Source organism: Colletes gigas, unplaced genomic scaffold (genome assembly GCF_013123115.1).
Source record: "Colletes gigas isolate AHSC1104 unplaced genomic scaffold, ASM1312311v1 Colletes_gigas_Sc00015, whole genome shotgun sequence".
NCBI lineage: Eukaryota > Metazoa > Arthropoda > Insecta > Hymenoptera > Colletidae > Colletes > Colletes gigas.
The window spans coordinates 1,365,175-1,386,125 of record NW_025106644.1 but is presented as its reverse complement, the minus strand read 5'-3'; the positions used below and the strand labels follow the sequence as shown (position 1 = coordinate 1,386,125).

The 20,951-nt window shown below is 32.7% G+C and overlaps 1 protein-coding gene across 13 annotated transcripts in view; it reads left to right on the top strand.

The window, feature by feature from the left end:
• The first annotated feature begins 3,178 nt into the window (after positions 1-3,178).
• The window catches only part of LOC122399983 (serine/threonine-protein kinase MARK2-like), a 138,122-nt gene continuing 120,349 nt past the window's right edge, over positions 3,179-20,951 (top strand). For 12 of the 13 annotated variants that reach the window (XM_043401120.1, XM_043401117.1, XM_043401116.1 and 9 more), the window contains exon 1: positions 3,179-4,643. The gene's annotated coding sequence lies outside the window, so the exon portion shown is untranslated. The remainder of the gene's footprint in view (positions 4,644-20,951) is intronic. The other variant, XM_043401126.1, reaches the window with a different exon arrangement.

Genomic DNA, 20,951 nt, shown 5'->3' with positions numbered 1-20,951 from the left:
ACCATGTCGATACTCGATCGAAACGAGAACGAAAGGTGCCTGCCTGCTTAACCCTTCCTTTCTCGAGCTATTTCCAGCCTATGGAAAAACTGTTCACCGATATATTCCATTTTTTTTTTTATCTCGCGAAAATATTTCCCCGCTGACACGTGTCTGACATTTGCCACGAACTTCTTTACCGACGCAGGGTAATTTGCATCGAACAGGAAAATTTAAATGTCTTTTCAAAAACGTTGGAATTTTCTCATCGATGTCACGATAAATTAATACTTCCTGGCTTTTAATTAATATTTGTTGTATACAAAATCTTCCATTGTTATTTTAATTTTCAATGGAGACTTGATATTTTCATCTATTTCAAAAAATAACATTTGAAGTTACATAATTAATTGATAAAGGCGTAGAATAGTAGATGATTATACACAAAATCTTCAATTTCCATTTACAAACACTCTTGAAACTCAAAAACTTAAGAATTTTTTAATCAATAAAATTGCAATAAATTAATTCTTCATGGGTGGTATTAAGTTTAAAAAATAATTTTCTCGCGTCTTGAAAGCATCCAAAGGACGAGTTTACCTTGACATTAAATATTTTTAGTGGTGTAATTGGTCTCGCGAGAGACTCGTGCCCAATGTCAATTAATTTAATGGACCCTTCTCTCTCTAGCGATATTAGAGTCTTCTGCGTTGGAAAATTTCGCTGGTCTCTTTTTCTCATCAATGGTTGCACAACTGAACGTCTCTAGGCGCGGTTGGCGTCGTTTAATTTCTATTCAACCGACGACGCACGCAGAAATGCATGCACGCTGAACGGTGCTATAAGCGAGAGGAGTGAAACGGACGACGGGCACAAAGGAGAGGAGTAAAACGCACACCTAGTGACCTCATCGTATCGACTGGGACGACGAAAAGCGCGGGTAACATTCGCGCGATCTACGGACTCGTGTCCATCAACGTTCATTGAAATCGCTCGAATGCCACGGAGACGCGACCTTCCAGCGGAAGAACCGTCGCAACGTGGTTTAAAATAGTCACCCGACCGCGAGAAAAATAAATGTGCGAATCGGACGGGTCAAATATATTTTTTAAACAGCGGGCCAATTTGTATATTTGAGGTTACGTTATATTATGGCGGCTGAAAATAGCCTTTCAAATTATGTATTTCGATAGCAAAAATTTTTGAGGTTAAGATTTTAAGATTATATAATTGATAAGGATAATCGTAATTTTATTGATGGATCAAATTCACCTATTTAATAGGTGAAAATTTTTCTCGATTTTTGTTTTAAAATTGTTGACAAAACAAAAATTTAATAATGAAGGTGTTAAATAAAAAAATAATTGTGCGAATTGGACGAGTCAAATATTTTTTTTAAACAGCTGGCCAATTTGTATATTTGAGGTTACGTTATTTTATGGCGGCTGAAAATAGCCTTTCAAATTATGTATTTCGATAGCAAAAATTTTTGAGGTTAAGATTTTAAGATTATATAATTGATAAGGATAATCGTAATTTTATTGATGGATCAAATTCACCTATTTAATAGGTGAAAATTTTTCTCGATTTTTGTTTTAAAATTGTTGACAAAACAAGAATTTAATAAGGAAGGTATTAAATTATAAAATTTATCTGAATAACACCGGTTCAAGATTGCATATAAAATTTTAATAAAAATTAAATCATTCTATCCTGTGAAAAACAGAAACATTTCTAAATGACATGATGATTTAATTTATATTAAAATTTTATTTAGAATCTCAAAATCAGTGTTATTTAAATAAATTATTTAAATAAATATATCTATAAAATTCATCTAAATAGCACTGGTTCAAAATTGCATATAAAACTTAAGTATAAATTAAATCATGTCATTTAAAAAGAAAAAAATTTTCAAATGTATCGATGATTTAATTTATATTAAAATTTCATATACAGTCTTGAATCAGTGTTATTCAGTGTTTTTTTATATATTTGGAATTAGAAAAAAAAAAAATAATTATTGAAAGTAAATAAATAATATTTTCTGTAAACATTATCTGATTAGAACACGCGATATAATTATCTGAACACCAACGACCGATAATAAATCGACAGGAAAAAAACTAATCCGCTATTTTTATATTCCACGTGGGTTTAAACTGCGTCAACTAGATAGTTATTAACAATTTATTGGCGGGGAAAAAAATATTTTGAACATCTTAACAAAAATCGAATAAAAAAAAAAAAACAATGATTTATCGTAATATAGTAATAAAATAATAACAAATTTTTAAAAACATTTTATTTCTTCGCTTTAAGAGCAACAATTACGACGTTTTTAAAAACTCGAGCCAGTTGAAGTCGAAGGTACTTTAACGAGGGATGATCTGGGGATTTTCTGCGCCAATTTGCCACTCGTAGATTCTCCTATAGAAAAGCACACGCGCCTGAGAATCGCGTTTAAGGTGGTATCTCGAGCTGTTGTAGGAAACCGTGAGCGAGAAACGATTAGTGCCCGAGGGGCAAAAATCATTCCAACTCGACAGGTTTCACTGCACTACGCAGAACCCAGTATGACTCATGCCATTTGTATGAAATGGTGTGATTGTGTGTGTTTGTACCTTTCAAGAAAAACAGGCAAGAATTCTGAAATCTCTTTCTCCAACCTGGAAAACCGTGGTCCACAAATAATCTTTTATTTTTTTTCAAAAAATACCAGGGAAATAATTTCAACGAGAATTGTATGCTGTGATTTTTATTTTTCCTTTGGAAATGCATAGAAATTTTCTCGATTCAAAATAATAAAAATTGTGGGAATTATAGAATAAATAATATTTTATACTTTTTTTTTTTTCAAAAAATACCAGGGAAGTTGTATCAACGAGAATTGTATGCTCATATTTTTATTTTTCCTATGGAAATATATAGAAATTTTTTCGATACAAAATAATAAAAATTGTGGAAAATTATATAATAAATATAGGACGAAAAAATAAGACGAAAATCAAGAATACCAATTTGTTGATAGAAGCTTCGTTAAAAAGTTATTAACGTTTAAAGTTACGCCTGTGAGACGCCTGCGCACGCAGTTGTGCGCAGGTTGCCTATCTACAGGCGCAAATGTTAATAACTTTTAAACGAAGCCTCCATCAACAAATTGGTATTCTTCATTTTCGTCTTATTTTGGCCTCTAGAATTTGCCATTAAAATTTTTCTCAGATGTGGTCGAACACCCTGTATAATTAAACACAAAGAGTCATAAAAAAAATTAGCCAGAAAAGAACAAGAAAACAAAAAATCGAAATTCAATTCCATTATTTCAAGTTTCATCTAGTTCATCCTTGTCTCAAATCGTTTATTCAAACCAACTATTTATACAGTTCCAATCGACTACATTTACATTACATAACACAACACGAAGCGTCATGAAAAAAGTAAACAAAAAATCACGTGAAAATAAAACAGTTCCATTCACTTCCATTGTTTGAAGCCTCATCTGGTTCACCCTAGTATCATCTCGTTTGTTTAAACCAAGTATTCGCACAATTCCAATCGACTATATTTATATTATATAATTCAACACAAAGCGCCATAAAAAAAATTAGCTATAAAGCAACAGGAAAACAAAAGATTGAAATTCGATTCCATTATTTCTAGTCTCATCTAGTTCATCCTAGTGTTGAATTGTTTATTCAAACCAAGTATTTGTACAGTCTCAATCGACAATATTAATATTACATAACGCAACACAAAGCATCAAAGAAAAGAACAAGAAAACAAAAAATAGAAATGCAATTCATGTATTTATATTATATAACACATAACCTAACAGAAGTACAGTGTCGTGGAAGAAGTAAATAAAAACTCACTTCCATTGTCTCGACTCTCCCCTGGTCCACTCCAGTATCAGATCGTTTGTGCAAAGTGTCGGATTCACTATTTTGTCAGGTGCAGACGTTGATTCCAGATTCGTGTTTCCAAAGAATCCCCCCGCCTCCATCTCGTCGCTCTTTTCAACGCAGCGACACCTATGTTGCGTCGCGAAGTCGCGTTGTGCGTGCGTGCTCACGCGTTAGACGCTACTCGACTCCGCTCGACGCGTACGCGAGACGGAGACGGAGAGAGAGACAGAGTCGAGTCGCGTTGTGTGTGCGTGCTCACGCGTCAGACGCTACTCGACTACGCTCGCCGCGTACGCGAGACAGAGACGAAGACAGAGTCAGTCGCGGAGAGAACGAGGAAGGAGGAGTGTCGGAGAGCGTATCGGCGGTAAGATCCAGTAACGAAAGAGCTCGGCTCGGAGCTCGCGTGTCCCCGTCGCTCGTACCGCGTTCAGTTAGCACGAGACTCGCGATCGAGCAGCACACTCGCGCGAACCGTTCGAACCGATCCCAGCGAGTCTTTTTTTCCACGATCCAGCGACGATCGGCTAGACACCACGGTAAACGAAGCGGAAAACCACGTGGCAGCGCGACGCTCCTGTTAAACACTCGACGAACGATCGCGAGGCGGATATACGATCGATACCTGTGGATTTACGCGGAACGCGAGTGTGTCAGCGGTTTGTGAACGATTCTGTGCCCCCGGAGATATTTACCTCGCGGTCCTCTGTTCGGGATAAGCGTCTCGGGAGAAGGCGAACGAGAACGAGAACGTTCAAGGTACCCAACGCATTTAGGCTTCCGGGAAACGTGGAAAATCTGTCCTGAATTTTGAAATTTTTGTGTCTATGTGGCATTCTTTTTGGGAGGGACTGGAATTTTGATTTTTGGAGATTAGTGGAGATTTTAGGTAAATTGTGTGAGTTCGTGTTTGTTGTTTTAAATTGTGGGATTTTTATTTCGAGGTGGGTGTTTTTGGGAGACCCAAACTTTGATTTTAGAGGATAGCGGGAATTTTGAATGAGATTTTAGACAAAGTATTGTAACTTGAAATTTGTTCTTTTAAATTTTGAAATTTTTATCTCGAGGTAGATGTTTTTGGGATACCCAAACTTTGATTTTAGGGAATAGTGAGAATTCCTGAATGAGATTCTAGACAAAGTATGTAACTTAAAATTTGTTCTTTTAAATTCTGAAATTTTCATCTCAACATAACCATTTTTAAAAGACCAAAATTTTCAATCTAGACAATAGTGAACTATATGATATACAATTTGTCCATCTAAAAACCTTGAAATTTTCATCTCAATATAACAATTTTTAGAAGACCAAAATTTTGATTCTAGACAATAGTGAACTATATATAACTTAAAATTTGTCCATCTAAACCTTGAAATTTTCATTTCAATATAACAATTTTTAAAAGAACCAAAATTTTGATTCTGAACAATAGTGAACCATAAATATAACTTAAAAATTCCCCCTAAACTCTGTCAGTATTGAACGAAATTTTCATCTTAACAATTTAATTTTTCATAACAAACTAAAAATTTGACTCAGTATTTATTTATACAATCTTTGTAAAGATTCATAATTTTCGTAATCAAATCTATTTCCTTTGGCATTTCGATTCAGGAATGAATTATCTCAACGATAGTCTCGTTGAAGTGTTAAAATAAGCATTCTATTCGTTGTTTGTTTTTGAGAAGTTGAGATAGCACGATCGATTTACATAGAATAACTTGTTGGATTCAATGAAGGTTGAGAATCGTCTGTCAGAGTGAAATTCTTCCTCTGAAGCTGCGTGTGGAATAGCGAAGGCTTTGTTCCTCCTCAGTGGGAAAGAATGGAAAGTTTTGTTCGGGAGTTCCGATATTGGGAAGGATTATCGCGAGGATTGGACGTCTCCATTTTGTGGAATTCGATCGCGCGTATCGCGCGATATTTGAATCTTCGCCGAGGAATCGTTTAATCTGCAACACAGATTCAGTCTAAATGCAACTTGCTATTATTAAATTGATTTTTCAAAGTTAGGAACAAAGAAAATTTTCTGTGTCCCTAGACCTCCATTTTCAAAATTCAATTCTACTGTTTTTTCGAATAAAATTGTTTGATATTTTTACATAGGTCGATTCCTTGGTCCATTCTATGTATAAAAGATGTGGAATATAATCATCGATAACTCCATACTTTAAGAGATATTTTACATTTTTTTTTATGAAATTTTTTGAAAAATAAAATAAAATGTCTTCTTAATAATTGAGTTTTCGATTATGTTCTATCTTTTGCAAAATGATCCAAGGAATACAGTAAACAAAAATCATATACTTGTATTTTTTTTTTAAATGTATTATACGCACTATAATACTAAAAAACTTTTAAAAATGAAATATCTCCTTAAAAATTGAGTTTTCGATAATGTCGTATCTCTCACAAAATGATCCAAGGTATCCAAGGAATCCAGTAAACAAAAATCAAATAGTCCTTTTTTTTTTTTTAAATGTATTGATTCACTCGAAAATAAAGTCCGGCAGTAATAGAGGTTCTCAACCCACATATTAATTTTCTTCGACACTTTTCTCTCTCCCCTCGCTCAGAGCATAGTTATAGTTTGTCCCAGTTGCTAGAATCACTCATTGTAGGAGATAATTCTCGATACGATAGGAACATTTCATCCACGCGGTTACAGATCTCCCATGAAATGCATATCACGGAGGATTGGCACGCGATAGGACGCCGAATCGAGAGAATTAATTGCACCGACGGGATTACAATCCGATCTTTCCATTGGCAAACGCAGGATGCAGGCGCGATAAGGTCAATTCGACGAATTACAGTCTATCCAGACCGCATTGAAACCATTTAGTAATAAATCTCACGTGAATAACTAGCTTCATATTAAGGGGGTCATCTATAGTAAAACACCTATTTTTATGTTCTCTTTGATATTTTTTTACAAAGAAACTATACAAATTCTTGCATCGACGTTTTTCCATATATATTTAGTACTCTTCCAGTGATATTCTCAAATTTTTACAAAGAGAAATAGTCAAAATTAGTGGCAGTACAGCAATATCAATATGAGTCACAAATGACTCCGGCACAGTCTTCAAAATTTAAAACATCAAAGATTTAAGAAAATAGGATAAACCATCTATTATAGAGAAAAAATTCATTAGACTTTTCTATTTCTTTTGTTAAAATTGTAAATTTGAACTTGAAAATTCCACATTTATTTATGGTTTGATAATAGACACATTTGGCCAGGATTATTTTCCCCATAAGAAACACGCTGTATTAGTGAAGTATTGCTATGAGTCACAAATGACTCCGGCACAGTCTTCAAAATTTAAAACATCAAAGATTTAAGAAAATAGGATAAACCATCTATTATAGAGAAAAAATTCATTAGGTTTTCATATTTCTATGCCTATTCATAACAATTCTAGATATATCAATAGGTAAATCGATCGACATTCCTGTAGAAAATTTATTGTGCGATTCATACTGCAACAGGTGTGTGTGTGTTGCCCGCGAAGTGGCGTTAAATCATTCTAAAAATAAACACAATCTTGTTGACAAAATAATATATTTGTCACTAAAGATTAAAACCTGAAGCTTTAAAATGGATTTTTCATGTTAAAATGACAATTTGAAGTTGTGCAATTATTTTTTCTAACGCTTGATATCAATCAATTTCGTAATGATTCATTCAGATATTAATTGAAAATACTCTGTTTTTGAAGTTTATAAAATTCTATAAAAAAATTCTGTAAAATTTGAAAAACATTTTCATGAACATAGACACAATTATTTTATAATTCCCTGAGTCGTAAACAAAAGACAAAACGATCCCCAAGGTATTATTAAAATATTTTACACGCGCGATTATTTATTATTTTATGATGCAAGCCAACAAAAAAATTCAGGATTTTTATTTTTGATTACTGTGTTTTCGCTTCGATCTTTGAACTCTGACGACATTTGTATCGATATATATCGATCAAATCATTGAAACCATACTTAGGCAACGAGATCGAAGTCGAAGTAGCAATCGATTTGAACGATTCGCGATTTCTACGGTCGACGACATTTTATTTAGTTATTTGAAGATTTCTCGACAGGTTAAATGGTTCATACAATTTTATTTATGCGTGTTTCGAGGATATTCAAAATTTTAGAAAGAGTACAAAAATAAATTTTCTTAGATTTTTCTCTATATTCCAAATTTTTTTAAATTTTCGAAAAAAAATTTCCTATATTAAGATTGATTCAAAATTTTATATTCAAAATTTTAGAAAGAATACAAAAATAAATGTTCATTGATTTTCTGCTATTTTCAACCACTTAAACATTTTTTTAAATTTTCAAAAAAAATTTCATGTATATTAAGATCGATTCAAAATTTCATATTCAAAATTTTAGAAAGAATACAAAAATAAATGTTCATTGATTTTCTGCTATTTTCAACCACTTTTTTAAATTTTTTCATCATTTTTTTTAATTTTCAAAGAAAATTTCGTGTACATTAAAATCGATTCAAAATTTCAGAAAAAATACAAAAATAGATGTTCATACATTTTTTCACTATTTTCAACCACTTAAACATTTTTCTAAATTTAAAAAAAAAAATTTCGTATGAACTAAGATTGATTCGAAACACATAAACGAGGCAATTATTCATGAAAATGTTTGAACCCTCGAAGAAACTGTTTCAACGCAAGCATCGACTCGTATTTATTTATTTACGTCTGCAATGATCCATCAGTATACTCAGAGTGATAAATGTTACAATAATGTTAACGTTAGAAGCTTGCTCAGAATCCAATTGAATCTGTGAATAATAGATCCGAAGGAAGTGAGATATCCATCAAAGAAATCTATCTTGCAGCAATAGCTATTCGCATGATCACATACTCTGTCGATGAGATCACCCATGCTGTAGCATAGAAGTAGAAAGCAAATGTTTGAACAACGGAAAATGTTTAACTTTTTCGTCTAACACTCTCAAACATATTTTACTACGGTCAAACTAACGAAATTGTTATAAAAAAATTTTCTCAAAAAAATTGTTTTATTCAACGACGGTGTGTTAATTATTATTTATGATTTCATGGACTAATTTATGAGAATGTTATGCTTAATGGCGAAAATATCGAACAGCATGAGTGGAGAAGTACAGAGTTGGACACGTGCGACCCACGCGACAGGAAATGCGTTAATCTGCATTATTACGAAAGTCGTTCAATAAATAAAGAGACAAACAACTCGTTACTTTAATGTGATTTAATCAATTTCACGATTGACTTAATTACTTGTTACAATTACACATTTGCATCGATTTACTTTGTTAATACAAAATATTGTCAGTATTTTTAAATACAAAAGAACATGTAAATTATTTTACAAGGTATTAACCATTTGACGTATAATTTAATTGCTAACAATTTTTCAAAAAATTTTTATTCTAGATAATAGTGAACTATATAATATAAAATTTGTCCCCCCCTAAAATCCTGAAATTTTCATTTCGATATAAAAGTTTTTGAAAAACCAAAATTTTGATTCTAAACAATAGTGACGATTCTAGATAAAATTCTAGACAAACTGTATAACTTAAAATTTGTCCTCCTAAATCCTAAAATTTTTATTTCAATGTAACAGTTTTTAGGAAATCAAAATTTTGATTTTAGACAATAGTGAACTATATAACTTACCAACATTAAGCTTACACTATTTCTAGTAATAGATATAATAAATATTAATTTAGATACGTTATATATGTTATGGGGACAGATATTCAATAATTTTTGAAATAGTAATGATAGAAGTTTCATTATTACATATAAATGCACTTTTAATTTATGAAGTATCAGTTACCACCATGGGGCGTGATGGTAAAATCAGAGACCTCCTACCCAGTTGGCCCCGATTTCGATTCCCGATGACCACATAAGTTTTTTTCTCTTAATGTAAATAAGTTTTAATAATGAAATTCATACGCACAAATGTTTAACTAGCTTTTAAATAAAGTGTCTTTGTAGTTATTAAAATTTACAATCATATATAAAAATATAAAAATGGTGGTAATTGACAATATAAAATTATATTTGTAGATAATAACGAAACTTTAATAATCATTAATATCTCAAGAATAATTGAGTATCTATAATGTTCATATATGTTCTTAAACCTAATAAATAAATCTACAACGTACAACGTACAAAGTTTCAACAGAATCTTCGTTAGGTTCAGAGTTTTCATTAAAACACGTTCACTGTCCAATCTTTTAACGGCGTATCCAAAAGCATAGCGCTGTGACCCATATATGGGTCATGGGCAGTGAACCTGTTGACAGTTGAAAATCGTTTAACGCGTTCACTGTCCGGTCTCTCAGCGTCGTAACCAAAAGCATAGCGCTGTGACCCATATATGGGTCATGGGCAGTGAACCTGTTGACAGTTGAAAATCGTTTAACGCGTTCACTGTCCGGTCTCTCAGCGTCGTAACCAAAAGCATAGCGCTGTGGCCCATATATGGGTCATGGGCAGTGAACCTGTTGACAGTTGAAAATCGTTTAACGCGTTCACTGTCCGGTCTCTCAGCGTCGTATCCAAAAGCATAGCTCTGTGACCCATATATGGGTCATGGACAGTGAACGCGTTGTTGTAACTCTCACACTGAAAATTAAATTCTCCCCTTAACTTTCCGTGAAATACAGTTACAAAAAATGAGAAATATTTCAAACAAGGCTACTTCTTTTATCCAGTAGAATCCAGATAAATAGAAATAAAACTCTAATTTACAAGTGTGTGGAAAGTTTCAACAAAATCGGTGAACCTCTCCTTGTAAGTATGCTTCTCGAGGAAAAGTTAGATTCTCCTATTCGCTACACTGGCTTACCCAATGGGCAAGATTTACGCCCCTGTTCGCGACAAACTAGCAGCTTTATCAATTGCACCGGCAGCGAGTGTCGCAAACGAGGAGGCGAGTCGACGCGTGACGCGAGTAACGATATCTGACATTGCGTTGGACGTCCCTGTGTACTTACGTGTGCGCGCTTGGTCGTCGCTTTTTAATTTGCGTACCGTAGATGCAACAGGTTCCCCGACGACCATAGACCCGCGTATCGCTCGAAGCTGCATTCGTCAGTTGGAAGATATCTCACTTGCTGTTCGGTTTCATCGATTTCTCTAGAAAGTCAAACAGCATGGCACTCACGAGCGAAGGATACGAAATATACGACTTTAATGCTCTTTTGTAGAATGACAGTAAACAGATTTGGTCTATGAAAAATATTAGGTGTAAATACTCAACACCCTGTATATATGTATAATTAAAGTGGGACAATTATAAGTTACTATAACGCCATCTATTCACAGAATGTTTTATAAAATTTAATTTTAATTTGTTTTGATGTATTCTTGTATTGAAAGAAAATATGTTCTGAAAAATTCGCCTAATTACTGCAGTATTGTAACATCAATAAACTCGTATTTGGTACAGGTTTTCTTCCACTACAAAAATACACAGAAACTTATGAACTAAATTAATATTCAGTTTTACAAAATGTTCTGTAAATAGATTATGAAGCGCCATTTGCTTCTGCGCCATCTAGAGTTCTTCTGACTTACTACTATTGTACCGTGTGTCTTTTGCCTGTAACGAAGCCTCGTGCTGATTAAATTTGTGTTGCTCAGAGGAAGTCGAGTTTTGCTTATTTGAATCCCCAAATTTCCACAATATAAAACACGTAATTGTTCAACTTTAATTATTTATATTTTAGAAAGTATCGAATATTTACATTTAATATTTTATATACACCGAAAAGGATCACTTTTGTTTTCATTTCTTTCTGCGTCGTCAAGATTAGATATTTATTTTTTGAAAGAGCGTAGCATCGAGCGATAACCTCTCGCTGCCCGGATTGTTGTTATCCTCCAAACTGCACGATCGATGAAAGATAGTCATGGCGGCAGATACTAAAAATCGTGTGATCTTCTCGAGTCTAAAGAATATTTTTGGTGGCGATTTTGTTCGTTTTAGCAAAAATGTGAATTTAGTAGATTTTTTTGAGGCTATTACTGGGGGTTTTTAAAGCGATTTTTTCATTATTATTAATGCTAGATTTAGATTTAGGACAGCGATGGGACGAATTTTTGTTAAAATTTTTCACCTTGATGAGATTTTGTTTAAATATAGGATTTGTTTTAATATACATACTACGATCAATTTCAGTATAAATTGCTGATAAATATGTTTATAGGTTATGTAATTTTAAGCATAAAGCTTGAAACCTTTCAAATTGATCTATCCATTACCTGTTATGCATACTTGCACATAGTGTATACAGGGTGTTCGACCACATTTGGGAAAAATTTTAATGGGGGATTCTAGAGGCCAAAATAAGACGAAAATCAAGAATACAAATTTGTTGATTGAGGCTTCGTTAAAAAGTTATTAACATTTGCGCCTGTAGATAGGCAACCTGCGTACAGCTGCGTGCGCTAGCGTCTCACAGGCATAACTTTAAACGTTAATAACTTTTTAACGGAGCCTCCATCAACAAATTTGTATTCTTGATTTTCGTCTTATTTTGGCCTCTAGAATCCCTCATTAAAATTTTTCCCAGGGTTGGCCGAACACCCTGTATATGCATCGACGTTAAGGTTACATTAAAATGATGTTTTTCTTTAAATATGCATCGAACAAATTCAACATAAATTGCTAACAAAATTACTAAATTCCATAACTTCAAATATAGAATGTCAAACCTCTCGAATTGATCTGTCCATTATTCGTTATGTATACTTGCATGCGTTATGCATACTTGCAATATGTCCATATTCATCGACGTTAAGGTTACATTAAAATGCTGTTTTCTCTTTAAATATACATCGATCAAATTCAACGTAAATTGCTAAGAAAACTATAAAATTCTATAAGTTCTAGTATAGAATGTAAAATCCCTCGAATTGATCTGTCTATTATTCAGTATTTATACTTGCACGCAATGTCCTCTATCGACATCGATACGCTATTACTTATTCCAAGGGAGTCTAACTATTAAAAAGACAGTAAGCCTAAACGAATACTACCACGCAACAATCAATTATTAAGAACTCCCACGCAAGTAGAAATAACCACTACTGGTCTGGCATGTTCGCCAAGTTGAACAGAATCACGCACGCGCCTCGTGAATCATTCAAATCTTTTCGAAAACAAAACATTCTGTGGGAAAAATTATATTCTACATTTTCAAATTCAATGCCTCACGCAGAATAATCGAGAAAATCAAAAATTTAAATAGACGTGTAAACAATTGTAAAAGTCAAAATGTGAAGAAACGTGTAAACTTAATTAAAGAATTTTTATCTTTTTTTAAAAATTTGTTTCTTTCGTTTTAGTTTGTCAGTTCGTAATAGATTTATCGCGTTTCGCAGAATAATAGTAAAAATCAAAATTTAAATAAACTTACAAACTTTTTCGAAATTTTATCTTTTAGAAATTTGTCAAATTTCGTTGTAGTTTGTCAGCTGTTCATAAATTATGGTATCTCGTAGTATATCCATAATAAATTAAAATTAAAATAAACATGTAAACTCAATTTAGAAATTTTATTTTTTTTAGATTTCTCACTTTTTCCTCCAGTTCGTCAGTTGTTCATACTAAATTTATCGTCTCATGCAAAATAATCATAAAAATCAAAATTTCTATAAACGTGCAAATTTTTTTGAAATTTATCCTTTAAAAACGAAAATTTAAATAAACGTCTAAACCTAATTCAAAATTTTATCCTTTAAAATTTCCCATTTTTTGCTTTAGTTCGTCACTTGTTCATAATAAACACATAGTCTTCTGCAAAATACCCATAAAAATCAACATTTGAGTAAACTTGAAAATCAAAATTTGAATAAATACGTAAACTTTTTCAAAATTTCTCACTTTTCGTTTCAATTCGTCAGATATTCTTAACAGACTTATAATTTCACGCAAAATAATCGTAAAAATCAAAATTTAAATAAACGTGTGAATTTTTTCGAAATTTCGTTTTTTTTAAAATTTCTTACTTTTCTACGTCGGTTGTTCATACTAAATTTATCGTCTCACGCAAAATACTCATAAAAATCAAAATTTGAATGAACTTGAAAATCAAAATTTAAATAAATATGTAAACTTTTTCGAAATTTCATTCGATTTTCGAATTTCTTGCTTTTCGTTTCAGTATGTCAGCTGTTCGTAATAGACTTATCGTTTCATGCAGAATAATCTTAAAAATCAAAATTCAAATAAAAATTTAAACTTTTTCGAAATTGTATCCTTCAAAAATGAAAATTTGAATAAACGTATAATTTTATTTAAAAAATTTCTCACTTTTTGTTTCAATTCGTCAAGACGTTCCTAACAGACTTATCGTCTCACGCAAAATATTTTTTCAAAATTTCATTTTTTTTTCTCGAAATGTCTCACTTTTCATTTCAATTCGTCAGACGTTCATAATAGATTTATTGTTTCTCGCAAAATACCCATAAAAATAAAAATTTGAATAAACTTGAAAATCAAAGTTTGGGTAAAAATTTAAACTTTTTCGAAATTTCTCACTTTTTGTTTCAATTCGTAAGACATTCCTAACACACTTATCGTCTCACGCAAAATAATCCTAAAAATCAAAATTTAAGAAAACGTGTAAACTTTTTCGAAATTTCATTTTTTTTTTTTTTTCGAAATTTCTCACTTTTCGCTTCGGTTCGTCAGCTGTTCATAATAGATTTATTGTCTCTCTCAAAATACCCATAAAAATCAAAATTTGAGGAAACGTATACTTATTTCAAAATTTCATTTTTTTTTTCAAATTTCTCACTTTTCTACGTCAGTTGAACAACTAAATGCTAAATTTATCGTCTTACGCACAATAATCATAAAAATCAAAATTTATATAAACCTGCAAATTTTTTCAAAATTTTATCCCTTAAAAATGAAAATTTGAAAAAACGTGTAATTTTACGATATTTAAAAATTTTAAAAATTTCTCACTTTTCGTTTCGATTCCCCGGATGTTCCCGACAGACTTACCGTCTCCGTTTCAATTTTCCCTCGCAAAACACGTTTACACGAATCGGCTTTGCGGTCAGTCGTTCCGATAGAAGCAACGTGACAATCCATAAATTACGCAGCGAACGTGTCGCGACCGGCCGGTGAAATATCGAGCATACTCGCGGGCTAAACCGTCGCGCATAGTCGCGACGCAATCCCCCGTTTCGCTATATGGTCTAAGGTTACGTGCTTGTCCGCGGATCGGAGTACTGGCCTAATTCGTTTAACTTAACGACATTAGGAAGTCGCGCGCGCGGATCCACACTGTGTGGCATCGTTTCTGGCGAAGCGCGTCCGCGACGCGTTTTTGCTCGCGAAAAAAAAAAAAGTCATCGAAATAATCGCGATCTCGATCTTCGTGGATGGAAACGGTTCTCGGTTCGATGAGTACGGTGGCTGTCGACGATGTGCGCTCCAGATTCGACGCGATACGTCGATCTTGATGAAGAAATTGCACGCGAGTTGGCGAAACGTAAGGCGAACGCGCACGATTTGCAAACCCGCCGTGAATAATACGATCTTTCGCGGGTGGTGAAACGATCATGGACTCCGACGGGTAAATATGCTTATGGAAGTCGCATTTTGGAGATAAAGTATCTTCAAATCGTCGGATTAAATGCGAATGTGAGGGAAATTGGACGAGAAATTAAGTTTATGAGGGGAGTTTTTTTACCTCGAACGATATTGTTTTGTTTTTGGTTTTTGGAGTTGTGGAATTTGTAAATCTGTGTGGTGTTTCTCAAAGTTTTCACGTTTGGTGGATCATTGAGATGGTTTTGACAGTTCTGAGACGAAAATTAATTGGAATTTTTTAGTCGAAAATATTTCATTTTTATTTTCATTTTTATTTTTATTTTTATTTTACTTATTCAAGAAACAAGAATCCCCATTAGTGTTCGAAGTAGTAGAATATAATAATCGTAATGAGGTTGAGAAAGTTTGAATACACAGTTTTTGAATGATGCAATAATAGTAATCAAAATTTTTCGAATATAAAATTGTTAGACTTGATCAAAACATTTTTTTAAATAGCACTAATTTTCATGATAAATTTTCTATAATCATGGTACAGTTAAAAAATTAACTGCATCTTTTCAGTCGAAGATAATTTATTTTATTTATTTAATAATAAAAATAAGGTATCAAAGACAATTTTTAATGCAAATTAGATAACTGATATATAAACAAAATATTCAAAAAGTGTAAATACACAGTTTTTAAATGATGCAATAGTAGTAAAAAAAATATTATAAAATTGTTACACTTAATCAAAATATTTGTTTATAAATACCACTAATATTATTGATTAACTGCAACCTTTTAGTCGAAAATATTTGATTTTTATTTTATTTTATTATTATTCAATAATCGAAGCAAAGTTACAAAGGTAATTTTGTAATGTGAATTAGTTAAACAATATAAGGATAAAATATTTATGAAGTTGAAATAGACAAGGTTTGAATGATACAATACTAGTATAAAAATTTCTCGAAATGAAAATATTTTATTAAAAAATTGTTAGAATCGGTCAAAATATTTTTTTAAAATAGCACTAATATTCGTGGTGTTTTTGTAACGGTGGTACACCCTGGGGACTACGTGGAAAACTAAGTCGAAAGTGTAGAATGTAATTTCTTCGTTCGAGGAAATCGACTTAGACGTTAGAAGTAGAAATAGCGTGTAATGGACAGACGCGTCGAGCAAACTCTATTTCATCCCGTGTACGACAAATTTTCAAATTCAATCCTCTCGAAAACGAAGCATTGCTCGACTAAATTTCATTTCTGATTTTCCAGTACACCTCTATTTATTCACCATCGTCAAATCTATGAAATTTATACTTCTCAATTAAGACAAATAACAACAAAATTTTGCTTGTAAAAGAAATTATTTATTAAGTACTTGTGAAAAATTAAATTTTATTTCTGATTTTCCAATACATCAAATCTTTAATTTTTAAATTTGATTTTTGTTTATTCACGATCGTCAAGTTTATAAAATTTAAATTTCTCAATTTGGATGAATAACAACAAAATTTTGCTTCTAAAAAAACTGACTATTAAATACTTGTTAAAAATTAAATTTTAATTCCAATTTTCCAATACATCATATCTTCAATTTTTAAATTTGATTTTTGTTTATTCACCATCGACAAATCTATGATATTTATACTTCTTAATTAAGACAAATAACAACAAAATTTTGCTTGTAAAAGAAATTATTTATTAAGTACTAGTGAAAAATTAAATTTTATTTCTGATTTTTCAGTACACTTTTACTTTTTAAATTTCATTTATATTTATTCAAAATCGTCTATTCTATGAAATTTAAACTTCTCAATTAGGACGAACAACAACAACATTTTTTTTTCATCAAATGCTTGTAAAAAATAAATTTTATTTCTGATGTTCCAAGTATTATTAAATTTCCCAATCAGGCCAAATAACAACAAAATCCGTTTTCCTTCAAACTCTTTACTAAATGCTTCCAAAAAAATAAATTTTATTTACCATATTTTAACCATACAATTTTCTCCACAATTGTCTCAGTGTCGTTGCATTTGTATTTATAAACATTACCAACCTCTCTATCTTTTCTATCTTACACCTAATAAATATTAATATCGCAAAAAAAAAGTTCCGTAAACACTTGCAATTAGTGGCTTAATGGACGTCTATGAAAACGTTTCGATAATCGTTGCCTCCTTTCGAGACTCTCGAAGCGTCGTTTCTCGTCGAGATATCGACTCGTGGCTCGAGATTTCTCCAGTCACTTCTCGTCGCTGTCGATTTGGAGCAGAAACGACCAATTGTTGCGCGACTATAGACGCGATAGCAGCGACAGGGAGAAAAATTTATCGCAGTCGATCGTTTCCGTGTATCTTCTTTCTCTGTATGTAGTTTCAACCCGGATATCCTTTATGGCTGTTCGAAAAGTATGACTGCAACGTGGATAAACATCTGCAACAATGATGCAAGGAAAAAACGTTGGACAAAAGAAATATGAAATGGCCATAAAATTTATTTATATTGTGTTTTTTTTTCTTCCTTTTTTTGTTTGTCCTAAACTCGATAGAGGAAGTTTAGATTCGATCAGTGTTTAGATCATCGATGACAAGTGGTTTGCTAAGTGGTTTTGCCTTTCTTTTCTCGACGCAAAGTCCCCTGTTAATCGAAGTGATTGGCTCCGGATCAAATCCGTTACGTAATCTTTGATAAAACGATGGCTAAGTAATAAGGTAAAGCACGGATTGAAGGATTATCGGGCGCTTCGAGAATCTTGCGTCATAGATCGATCCTCTTAATCGGTTCTTCCGTGGATCTTTACTTAGAGAAAACATTGTTAATGTTTCGATGTTAAATTAGTTATTTAGTCGAACGATCTTCTGAATCCATTTAGTAATTTCCAACAATGGAGGAATAAAACATTATTAAAAAGCAAACTCGTTTATTATTGGTTATACAATTTTTTTTTTTTTTTTTTTAAATTTTTATTTAATTTTTATTGTTGCCCTTAGGTTAACCCGTCAGGTTAATTATAATTGTTGTACAATTCTATTTTTAAAATTCTATCTATAAATTTTATATTTTGCACTGACTGATCATTTGAATATTCTAAATTTTCCCGCGAAAAAGATCGCAACAAATTGGAGGTTAGAAACGTACGCCCTTAGAATTCAAAGATCGTTCTAATTAAATTTTGCAGTATAATACATATATTCACGCGTATTCAAATAATTCTAAATTTTATATTTTGCACCAGCCCCTTTCCCCTTCGATTATTCTCAACGCGTTTCATTAAAAATATTTTTGAATATTTCTTATTTCCCCGCGAAAACGATCGCAAGAAAATGGAGGTCAACGTGTTCCTTGCACAACGTCGTCCAGAGTACTTGAAATTCAAAGCTGGTACGCGTCGATGTAAGAATTATTAATGTTGGTAAACAAAGTCGTTGGTGTTAATTTTATTCGTCGATTCTCGGTTGCACGTTACGTAGGATCGACTAGGAAAGACGCGTTTCGATCGATAGCGCGCGCATAACCTTCGACTGATCGTGCCTCTCGTAGAAAGTGTTCGCGAGGCACGGCTGCGCGCGACCAAACGAACGAAAATGGCGTCTCCTGGCGGTGACGTCCGTAGGTCGACGATCCTCCTCGCGGAGCAACGTGTTTTCGACCGGATTTTTCGTTAACGTTCGGTTCGCGAGTACACAAATTCCACCTTTATCGCGCGTGTGCGTAAACGAGAATAGCTTAAAAATGTGTTCTCTATTCTCGATCGTGGGGGGGATCCCGTTTTGAGCGCCACTGCTCCCCGAGCTACGTATACAGAGACGGTCGTCACGGTCGTTAAAGCGGATTATCTAAACATAATCGTAACCGCGATGATCGTACGGTCGGGACTCGTTGAATAACATCGTTTCGTACGCAGCTGCGTTTAACAGTGGCCTCGACGACCGGGTCCTAGCGCCGTCGTAAATTCTTATCGCCAGCTCGTATTTCTTCGAATCGATCTCCTGGGGACCACCTGACCTTCGAACACGGGGGACTCGAACCGCCCGAAAACACGGTGAATCAGAGATGGGCAGAAATTTTCGTTAGGAAAGATAACGAAGATCGTACGATATAAGAATTTATTTGTAAGGTTAGGTTAGCCTCGTTTAAGGTTAGGTCGAGAGACCTTGCGATTTATTTTTATATGGAATTATATGTATATTGTATCCCCGTGAACAATAAAGACGTTCATCTTAATGATATACACGGGGTGTCCAAAAAGATTGGCAACAAATTTAAACTAAGTGTTACTGAGGTGAAGTAGGTTAAACAGGTTTGTGTAAACTTATGTTCGAAAATGTTTTATTGTGGCAAGAAATCTTCGAAAATTTCTTTTTTCGAAGATTTTTAATTCGTCGAATTGGTGATTGTGGAACTCTTTTGATGATTCTGTCTGTTTTGGAAGTAATAGTAAATGCTTTTTGATACATTTTTGTAGCAGAGGTTATAGGATTAGACGATAAAATACAACGCACGTGCTTTTTAGGTTATGTTTAACTGTTACTGTTATTAAAATATTTCCAACACGTGCATGTTTGCCAACCTGGGACTGAGAAACATTTCCAACAATTTTCTTACAACTGAATGAATCATAGATATCTTTAAAAGCTTATATCTTTTCAATGACTCATTTTCGAACATAAGTTTATGTGAACTTTTTTTGTATATTTGACCTGAGTAACGAGTATAAGTTTGGTTCCAACGTTTTTGGATATTATGTATAGTAGAGTGTTCGAGTCAACATTTTTTATTTTTATTTTTCATAACCATAGCAAATTTTCTATGTTTGCAGTGAATTTAGAGAACCAATGGTAACCTTCAATTTTTTTAATGATATGCTACACATTTTGTTATTCATTCGCAAGCGTGCGAACCCAAATTACCATTTGCGATACCGCGAAACAAGCAAAATCGCCTCCAAAACTGTAAACTAAAAGCTTCGTGCAAATACTGCTCGTTTTCTATTTTTTTTTTTTTTTAATTTTTTTTATGTTACTCTGCAACTCGATATTTTCTTATTTGGCTTCGTTTTTATTGTGCACATTTCGTCATTTATAGATCCATTTTAATTTTGCCCAAAAATATTTCTCTAAAATCGAAAAAATCATGTCCAGAATTGAAAAACTAAAAACTTCGCACAAATATTCCCCATTTTCTATTTTTCCATTCGACTCAAATTTTTTTTATATCATTCTGCTTGCTACTGGATATTTTCTTATTTGACTTAGTTTTTATTGTGCACATTTCGTCATTTATGGATCCACAAATTTAATTTTGCCCAAAAATATTTCTCTAAAATCGAAAAAATCATGTCCAGAATTGAAAAACTAAAAACTTCGCACAAATATTCCCCATTTTCTATTTTTCCATTCGACTCAAATTTTTTTTATATCATTCTGCTTGCTACTGGATATTTTCTTATTTGACTTAGTTTTTATTG